We start from the raw sequence: 10,612 nt of genomic DNA, 5'->3' as shown, positions 1-10,612 counted from the left end.
GCAGGGACCTGAGTGGGCCTTGTACGCCGGTAGCGTAGCGTGGTGTCTGACGCGCGGGCCTCCGCGACGCACTTAGCGCAGCCGGCTTTGGTGAATACACGATTTGGTGCAGCCGGGGTTTGGTACCGAGCGGAGAGGAGATGCACACGGCACTCGAGTGTGAGGTAACTATAAAACCCCGATTTGTTTACATTCCCTCCCCCAGAACCGGCCCCATGCGCGGCGGAGACTGCGAGTCCCGGGACGGCGGGGGGGTCGAAAGGGAGACAAGAACCGGGGAGTCCGGGCTGGGTCCCTCGGGGATCCGGGCGCTGCAGTCAGCGGCGGCGGCGGCGGCGAGCCGGAGCAGAGCGCGCGGTGGGCTGCGCTTGGGGCGCCGCGGCTCCTCGTGTGCGCTCTGGGCTGCCGCGGGGTTGGCGGCCGGGCAGTCTTCTTTCCGCGTGCGGGACCCCGCGCTTGACCCAGCCTCCTCTTGAGGCTGGGGACCCGCGCGGGGAGTGGGGGAGTGACCGCTGGGCGGGCGGCGGCGGTTAGGGGTCTGCGCGCGGGCGGCCTGGGGGCCGAGGGTGGCGTCGCCAGAGGAGGCGGGGACCCTGTGCCCGGAGGGTGGGAGGATCCGCAGTCAGGCCTTGGAAGGACTTGCGGAGGCGACGAATGCCCCGATTTTTCCTGTCCCGTCCTTCTCTCCGGTCTATCCTGGGGTCGGACGAGGGGCCCCCGGGATGGAGCCTGGGAGCCGCTGTTTCGGCTCCGAGAGGCTAACGGACGGTGGCGCCTGTGCTCCTACCGCGGGAGGCCTCGTGGAGGCTTTCCTTCCCCCACCAAGCGAAAAGCCAAGGCGGGACGCGGGGGAGTTAATACTTGAGCCCGCTGGGGTCCCCGGAGCTGAGGGCTGAGGGTGGGGCTGAGGCTGAGTCGGTGGGGGAGGCCGGGTGGGCCCGAAGGTGGCGTGCCGGCCCCGGCTTTGTTCCTGAAAGCCCTCGGCGGTGAGCGGCGTGGGTCCCGGCTGGGGAAGTAGTAGGAGAGCTGCCGCGGCCCTCCCCTGCTCTAGGGGTCTGCTCAACTCGCTTCTCCCTTGGGATCCTCGAGTACCCCAGCTAAGAAGGGGCCTTATGAGGGCGCAGGCGATGATGTTGAAGATCTTCCCCTGGCTTATGTAAAGAACTGTTCACGTGGGAGCCTGTCCACATGGGCTGTCTTGAGGAGTTGGGCACGAGGAAGAAGCATCAGCAACATCCGCAGCCCTCATTGGAAGGGTCCTTCACACAAGTCCCTGTTTTAAGTAGTAAAGAGTAACAGTAAAGCACATAATTTTTTAAAAAGTAGGTTATACTGTTTTCTTTCATTTAATGTCGTATACACTGTTCGGTATTCTAGTTTTACTTTGAGTCGTTCTCGATGGAGCAAAACTAACGTGACAGGTTTACATAATTAAGGACATAATATACTGGAAAAGCTGGAAATTTAGAGTGTAGTTAATTGTAATGCAGCGGAAAGCCTTAAATCAAGACTTTTGTATACTCTCTCTCTTTTTCTTTTTTTAGGACTTCTTGTCCTACAAATTTTGTGTACCTTTATGAGTCAGTCACTGTTCAAGACTTGGGGGTCCATACCAGACAACCCACATCCCTATACTTAATGAATATTGATGTACTGGAGGGATTTGTGTGTGTGTGTGTGTGTGTGTGTGTGTGTGTGTGTGTGTGTGTGATGAGACTGATGATTTTTAAATGTGGAATATATAGGATTACAACAAACCCAATTACATTGAAATAATCAAAATATTAAATAAGATGAAGGAATCTGTGCTTTAGTAGAGCATTAAATATCAAGAGTAGTTTCAGTTCTAATGCCTAATTTCAGACTAGTGAGGACTAAATGATCATTAAAGGATATAATTTGTATGATTTTTTTCTGATAAAGTGTCAGGTACTACATATTCCTGTGGTTTTGCCTACATTCATAACTGAAAGAATAATTTTCAGAGATTAAAATGAGAATGTATTTTTTTTTAAATCTAGATTTGCAAGCCTGGATTTTATACACAGACTCCTGGTTAAGAATCCCTGTGTTTCTAAGAAGGACTTTGATGCTACTTTAAAATAAGTGGTCAGGGAAGACCTTTCTTAGGAGTTGACATCAGTAATATGTTGTGTGATAGGTAGTATTTGTTCTTCCCATTACCAGTTAATATTCTACAATTTAAAAGCCAACAGATTCTCCCCCCTTTTGAGCACCTGATTTTGAAGTACTTTTAGGAGGCTTCGAGTATGGTATGCAAGTAGGGGTGGGTTTTTGTTTTAGTTTTTTACTGTTTTATGGAGAATATAGGATATAGGTGTTGTAGCAAGGGAAATTACAGTTACATTATAATTAAAGAGAATTTATCTCGTTACTCAGTTCTCTCCAACCTCTGTCCCCAAGTATTGACAGTATTGGAAAGAATTGAGGGCTTTGGAGTGAGACTTAGGGTTTAAAACTATGACCCATTAACTAATTTGGTAAGCAAGTTTATCTTAATCTTTTATCTATGAACTTGTGCTAAAAAACCTACCTCATGGGTGATCTTTATAAATTACATAATGAAACAAAGGGCTGCAGGAAAACTTAGTTCATACTACCTTCTTTTCTACATACAAATGTTTCAGTTTTTCATAAGTGGTTAGAGGACTACTTTCTGTCTTTACCTCTGATAACTTGATTATCCCCAGAATGAGGTTTAATGGTTTCTACTGGGCCTTTGCCAGAGATACAGTTATCCTGTTGTTATTGCTCTGTTACTTATATATAATAATCCTTAGAATTTTTTTCTGCCGCTCATATTTTTTAACTTAAAATTCTATATGTACATTTTGTTTTCCCTGCCCTACTAAATCCTTGAGGAGGCACACACTCCACAACTTTTTGTCACAATGCCCATGACATTATATAATGCATGGGCAAAGCTTGTTTGTCAACCTTTTAAATCAAGTTTAAAAACTTAACAAAATTTAAATTTAGCATTAACCCAAGGAAATACTTTGGATAAAAATGTTAGTCCTTGTCTCTGTAGTGCTTACCTCAATGGAAATGCCCAGGGTTTTGCTTTTATCAGCAGGACATTATTGGGGTGCCTGTGTGGCTCAGTTTGTTGAGTGTTTGACTCTTGGTTTTGTCTCAGGTCATGATCTTGGGGTGATGAGATAGAGCCCCGCATAGGGCCCTGAGCTTAACGCAGATTCTGCTTGAGATTCTTTTCCCTCTCCTTTTGCCCCTCCCCTCGTTCTCTCTCTCAAATAAATAAAATCTTAAACATTACTAGTCGTTTTAAACTGATACTCAAGATGCAAGAGATTACACAGTAGAAAATGGGAAGAAGTGTAGCCAATTAAAGCTATCCTTTTTCCTTTATAACAAATTTTATAACCCTATAAAGTTGCCTTTCATTATAATGTAATTTTCATTAAAAATATACTAGCCTTGATTTAAAATTTACATGTAAGAAGAAAGCCCAGACGGTCCCAGCAGCTCGATGCTTCCCCCTAGTGTTAGCTTCTCCTTCACCTTCATCTTCTAAAACAAGATCGATTTATTTATGTATGTATGTATGTATGTATGTATGTATGTTAATCACCAAAACAAGATCTATTTAAATTAGAATTTGATTCCATAGTGCTAGATTATAGCTAGACTCTTTTGGGGTTTCCTCCATCTGGTTAGTGTCACTAATAAGATGGACATAGTCATTTTGAATTGGTTAACTTTGGTTGCTTTTAGCCCCTAGTTTTCCAAGTATGGAGTGAGTTTGGGTGGAGATAGGACAGTAAAATGCCAAGTTTCCCTGCAAGAGTATATGTGGGATTTTTGAAAGCAGGAGGAAAGGTATATGGTAAAAGTGTGTTTTTGAGATTAATTTTGTATATGAATAAAAGCAATTTTATTCATTTAATCTGGGCTTATGGTGTGAAAATAGTGGTAAAAAATTTGCTTTCTGGCTTAATTTAGTCCCATATAGCTTTGTATTGCCTCAATTGTACTGAAAATAAAATTTGAGAATGTTAAAATTACATGACGAGTTTTTTTAAATTCAAGTTTATTTTGATCTGTGACTTAGAATTATTTCTGAAAAATAGAGTCTCAAGGACTGTAATAACCACAAGATTTCCTGTAGTCATATAAACTATAAGGTTTCAAATTAGACCAATTATCAATAGGCTGAACTATTTTCATTAATTTCTCTTTGTAAGTTCTGTGAGTTGGCCATACAATGACTTTCTAAGTTTTTTCCAAAATAAGCAAAATGTATTTTCAATAAAATAAAATTGACTGCAATTAGAATATCCAAAAATGTGTCTAGTAGGCATGAAGGTGATTTACTACTGAAATTGTGAAGTTTAAAATAACAATAGCATGGGCGCCTGGGTGGCTCAGTTGGTTAAGCAACTGCCTTCGGCTCAGGTCATGATCCTGGAGTCCCGGGATCGAGTCCCACATCAGGCTCCCTGCTCAGCAGGGAGTCTGCTTCTCCCTCTGACCCTCTTCCCTCTCATGCTATCTCTCATTCTCTCTCTCTCAAATAAATAAATAAAATCTAAAAAAAAAAATAACAATAGCATTATTGAAATTATTTCCAACTGTTTGAGACCACACAATGTTCAGACATGTTAAAACAACAGATTGTTCTATGACATGACATATAATAGTGTCAAATTTTATTTTTCCTATTATCAGAACATAGGGTTTTTTGATGGCTAGATATAGGGATTGGATATTTAATAGATTTTTAATACTTGATTTTCATGTTAAAAGATGTTATTAGAATGGGGTAGTGGTGGGTGGCAGTGGTTACAGGTTGTGAGTATAAGGATAGAATCTAAAACCTTATTCAAGTAAGTTGTTTTAACTAAGAGTGGTAGATAATTTTATGATTACCTAATTTTATAATTATATTTTATAATTCATTATAGTGTAGATATTTTACTTCTGAAATAGAGTGAGATATGAGGTAATACTTGCACTTTCAGTAACACTTCTAACAGCCATATTTACACTTAATAATACATACCCTACTTTTGGGGACCATCCATTCCATTCAGAAAAGAAGTTTTTGGGGATTAGAAAAGTGAATCAGAACATTGTAGGAAATACCTTTCTCTTACTAATATAGTAAGATTATGTCATAGGGCTAGAAATAAGAATACTGTGATCTTATGTATGAAAGTTATTTTTAATCCTGTAGTGATTAAGACTTATTAGTCATTGATCACTTCAGTTTTTAGATTTATTTTCATTCACGTAGAAATTAGAAAATCTAAATGGTCTTCAGTTGTAGTAACAAAATCACAAAGGTCTGCATTCCACTGTCCTATTACTTTAATGCCTGTAAATGAAAAAGAAACCATTTCCATGCCCTCATACCTGTAAGCTTTTTTCTGAACTCACCTTATGTATTTTGTGAGTTTTGAGTTTTAAAATAGTGGTTTCCCCTACAGTTGTCTGCTGAATTTGTAATTAAAAAAAAAATGTGTAGATTAAGTCAAGGGTCAGCAAGCTATGGCCCATCTACCAAATCATCCTGCTTTTGTAAATTAAATATTGGAAAACAGCCTCCACATCCACTTACGTATTGTATATGGCTGCTTTTGTGCCATAATGGCAGAATTGTGTAGTTGCCTTAGAGTCTGCACTGCCCACAAAACCTAAAATAATAACTGTCTGGCTTTTTTAAGTCGGCCAACCCCTGGACCCAGTTCTTAATGTTTTATAGTTATCTGACATGTTGCTGTTATTTAAGATAGTTAAATATTCCTGGAACCTATATGAGTTAAAAACTAGTAGAAAAACATTCAAATAGAAATTTGTGGGTAATAATCTGAGTTCTCAGGTGTTTTTGTTTTGTTTTGTTTTACCTAAATGGTATAGATGCTTTTTGTTTCTATCCCTTTCCATTTTCCCTCCATGGGAGGAATGGCACCTTTATTATGCTTGCAGTTGGAATATGAAGCCCTTGGCCTTCAACCTTGGGTTACCACCTAATTCCATCAATTGTTATACTAACGCAGCATCTCTTACAGTTTACCTTCTCTAATTTAAAAGGTGATAGTGTCTTCCTTGTACCTCCTTCAGAGCAGAAAATGTTTCATACTTACTTATATGCCTTCTCTCTGCTCCTGTTTGCTTCCCTTTCCTCTTCTCTACTTTCACACCTCTCATAAAGTAACTTAGATTGCATGTCTACAGGTCTGTGAACAAATGTTTTAGTGTAATACTTCTCAGTACATCTCTGCTGAGGATGAATTATTACTCTATTCTGATTATATGGGAAGAAATATACTTTGTGCTATGTTGTAGAGGATCATAGCCTCTAGATGAAGGGGGCTATGGAAAGATTGATTTTATATGCCTTATCAAGATATATAGAATATGATTGGTTATATAATAAAGCAATGAGATTAGTCAATATATTAGAAAAACATCTTACGCAATTGTAATGTTTATTACATGATTATATATAAAATTGCATTATATAACAAAGAAGAGTTAGATATTATATATCCTACATAATATATATTATAAAGCAGTGAGATCATGTTTTCCATTCCAGTGGAACTTTTTTAGTGCAGAGCTTCAACTGACTTCATAATTTGTTAATGTTTGGAACACACTTTTTAAGAATTTGTTTTAAATTTGAATACTCCAGTTTTCAAATAGAGTGAATAATTTGATGTACATAGTGTAAATATGTTTATTTTCAAGAAAATAATCATACCAATTAAAAAATGAGGAAGGAAATCATAATGGTATATTAAAATCAAATCACTGAAAGATTTTAGGAAAAAAGTGCTCTTTAAATTCACTATAAATATTATATAATTTATAATTTATAAAGCAAATGTTAGGGCTTTTCCTCTGAAGATTTTTGCCTAAATACAAGTACTTGAAAATTTATTGAGGGTAAAATACAAACTTTTTTATTTTATTTTTTTTTTTGATTTTTATTTATTTGAGAGAGCATGAGAGGGAAAAGGGTCAGAGGGAGAAGCAGACCCCCCGCTGAGCAGGGAGCCTGATTTGGGACTCGATCCCAGGACTCCAGGATCATGACCTGAGCCGAAGGCAGTTGCTTAACCAACTGAGTGACCCAGGTGCCCATAAATACAAACTTTTTTAGTTAACAGATAAGTATGTATTATTTATTAGTTAAATGGATATTTTTCTTTTCCCTAAAAAATAAATGAATTTAGGGCGCCTGGGTGGCTCAAATGGTTAAGCGTCTGCCTTCGGCTCAGGTCATGATCCCAGGGTCCTGGGATCGAGTCCCGCGTCAGGCTCCCTGCTCCTTGGGAGCCTGCTTCTCCCTCTGCCTCTCTCTCTCTCTCTCTCTCTCTCTGTCTCTCATGAATAAATAAATAAAGTTTAAAAAAAATAAATGAATTTAGGGGTCATGTTAATTTTAATTATTTTAAGAAGAAAATATTGGGACAAAAAACTTCTTAAATTTAGAAACCATAGAAGAAATTGCAAAAAAATTCCTAGGTTTCATTGCATGTATATGAAAACCTCTGTACATACATAAAAGGGAAAACACTAATTAAAATAAAAAGAAAAGACACTGCACAGAACCGAAGATGTTTTTTGCAGGAAATATGACTAACTCCTTTTATATAAAAGCTCATATATGTTGGTAAGAATTGAGACACCAGGGTGCCTGGGTGGCTGAGTCGTTAAGCGTCTGCCTTCGGCTCAGGTCATGATCCCGGGGTCCTGGGATCGAGTCCCATATTGGGCTCCCTGCTCGGCAGGAAGCCTGCTTCTCCCTCTTCCACTCCCCTTGCTTGTGTTCCTGCTCTCGTGCGCTCTCTCTCTGTCAAATAAATAAATAAAATCTTAAAAAAAAAAAAGAATTGAGACACCAGGAAAAATGATAAAAGTATAAATAAAAATAAGCCAAAATCTTTCACTCCAAAATTAATAGTACCAAGTACTAAAGAGAATGCTATGATCATACTGATGGTGGCAGTATAACCAAACTTAATATCCCTAGAAACCAATTTGGAAGTATGTAACAAGACCTGAAAAGTGTTAATTTTTGTAGTCTCTCCCTACATCTTTGAAATTGTCCAAGCAAGTAACCAAAAATAATAGCACAAATTGAAATTAAAGTGATTGCATATTGTGATTAAAACTCTACAAATGCTTGTGAAAATCTTGAAACTGTAAGTAATGCATTTTCTTTCACATGTGACAAAATGTGATTTTGTTTAACAAAAGCTTAAGATTTATAATTGCTGGTGTTTATTTTTAGTTTCTTTCTCGTTTCTTTTTCCCAACTGAGTAATTGCAACTTGGTTTATTTAAGCCTATTTTTAGTTTTTTTCAATCAGAGTTTTACATGAATATAAAGTATTTAATAGTTCTTTGAAGTTTTTAGGGAAAAGGAAAAAATCAGTCCTCCCTGTCTTCCTTCTTTCATGTTCTGCCTAGAGAGACAGGGAACTCCTTTTGTTTCATTAGTCGATTATTTTGTTACTCACTGCCATGTCTCCAATGTGTTCATTAAACTTGTTGATTTTTAATTTAAGTCATTTATCTGTTAAGTGAAAGATGAGGATTTACCACACTTCCTCCCCTTTATGAACCTTCTCCCATTTTCTATACCCCTGTTTTTCAGTACAATTATCCTGTAATTTTGGTTTAGAACAGTATTTAGTGTTATATTTTTATGACTATAAATGTTATAATATGTAGCTATTATAATAAACTTATTTTTTCTTTCCTGTACAACTTTGTTTTTTTCTGGCATTAATACTTAATTTCTTTTCCTTTTTATTTTTCTATGTGCATATATATCACAGAATCTATCTCACCTCTGTATCTGAATGTAGCTCTGTTAGAAAGGAATGTGCCTTAAGAAGGCTATGTTTATAAAATAATTTATAATTTTCTTATATGTTGGACATTGTTAAACTTGATAATAAAGAAGATTGATAATTGATAATGAAATTGGTAGTTTGCTACTAAAAATTAAGTAGCTTTGACTTTTGAATTAGATTTTTATAAGATTTTGTTAAATGACAGCTGAATCTTCACTTTGTTCAACAATTAAAGGGACTTTGATGGCTTAAAATAACTATAAGGACACCTAAAATTAATCACACAGAAAGCTTCCATGGTGAGGAAGACATAGCTTGTGTTGTCAGCATTATCAAAAAATATTGTAAATCTATAAAAATGTTAAAAAATGTTAAAAGATTGCCTTGGACGTTCTATGATTTTTTTTTTTTTTTCTGTCCTCATGGAAAGGATCATTTTAACTGGCAGTGCTTCTGAACGACAAGCTGGTGCAAAATCAGGGACATGTAACAGTGACGCAAAGGGAAGAGCCAAGTTGAATGGAGTGATAAAAAATTTGAGAGTGGCAGTAACTATTCTTAGAATAAAGGTAACTGCCAGTGGTGATGAGTCAATTAGGCATGTGTGCCTAATTCAGGTCCTAAGGTTAACACTCTTAAGTCCTCTTCATGATGCATGTTATGTAGGTTTGTATGCATTTGGAGTGAAAGAGGTTGAAGTCTATTTACTTAAAGGATAACCTAAAATCATAAACATTTTAGTAGTTTCAAAAGGCATCTCAGTATTTTGTGACTGATAAAAGCCATTACATTCATTAATGTTAGATCAAATGTTCTTTGTATTCACAAGTAGCAGAACAGACACAGGAATATCATAGGTGGCTTTCAGCAGTATGGTTCCAGGCTCCCTGTAACCAAAACTTGAAAAGCAGAGACTTGAGATAGTTGTTTTGACATACAATGAGAAAAATGTAGGTTTGTACCTGAAAGTTTGAAATACAATAAAGATGGATTTGATATGTTGATGATTTGGTTCATTGAATCTAGGCTCAGATATTTTTATTCTCTCTTGTTAAAGTTAGTGAAACAGGAGCTTCACTAAATTACACACACCCAAGTTCACTTATAGCATGTATCTGACTTTTTATATGTATGAATCTCAGTGGAAATACTAAAAGATTGAATGGTGCTTGTTTCTTGGGAAGAGCTACATTGGCATTCCAAACTAAAATACGGCCTTAGTAGATTAGGTATCTGGTCAAGTGGGGGAATGAAAAGGCAAAACTTGAAGCTGTACAAGGATTTAGCTGTTCCTGCTAAGAACTCATTACTGAAATAATTTTATGCCATGAAGAGTTTTTTTTTTCTTATGCCTTGAAAAGTTTCATATGTCAATGAAACTGGTGTGTGGTGATAATTCTTTCCTACTTCTCAAATACTAACTAGTGAATTGGGTGTATTGTAATCTAGAATTGGTCTTGGATGCACTAATGCTGAATGTGCTCTTGAATATTTTTGGTAGCACTTTTTCAAAGGAATCGAAACAAAGGGACTCCCCCCTCTCCCCCCAGTTATATATACTTTTTGGAAGTTAAGTGAAAGATACTTAGTGCCGCATTTAATAGTAGTAATACCTTAGGGTAATATACTTGTTTTACAAAACAGCTTTATATACATTCGTTCAATTGATGGATAAATGTAGGTGCTGTTCTCCCTGTTTTGCAGATTGGAAACAGTGACAGTGCTGGGATGAATTAGGGACAAAGGTTTCTGATCCTTGG

The 10,612-nt window shown here is 37.7% G+C and overlaps 1 protein-coding gene across 5 annotated transcripts in view; it reads left to right on the top strand.

The window, feature by feature from the left end:
• Positions 1-10,612, top strand: part of SLC39A10 (solute carrier family 39 member 10) — a 132,558-nt gene that overhangs the window by 65,589 nt on the left and 56,357 nt on the right. Inside the window, exon 1 of one of the 5 annotated variants that reach the window (XM_025894400.2) lies at positions 16-164. The exons of 3 other annotated variants lie outside the window; for them this stretch is intronic. The gene's annotated coding sequence lies outside the window, so the exon portion shown is untranslated. Of the gene's footprint in view, positions 1-15; positions 165-7,932; positions 8,196-10,612 lie in introns of those variants that run through there. One more of the 5 variants, XM_073880973.1, reaches the window with a different exon arrangement.

The sequence above is a fragment of the Callorhinus ursinus genome, unplaced genomic scaffold (assembly GCF_003265705.2).
Source record: "Callorhinus ursinus isolate GAN/ISIS: 27379988/994484 unplaced genomic scaffold, GSC_fseal_2.0 scaffold2, whole genome shotgun sequence".
In the NCBI taxonomy this organism is placed as follows: domain Eukaryota; kingdom Metazoa; phylum Chordata; class Mammalia; order Carnivora; family Otariidae; genus Callorhinus; species Callorhinus ursinus.
The sequence above is the reverse complement of the archived record's forward strand: the minus strand, read 5'-3'. Positions and strand labels throughout refer to the sequence as shown.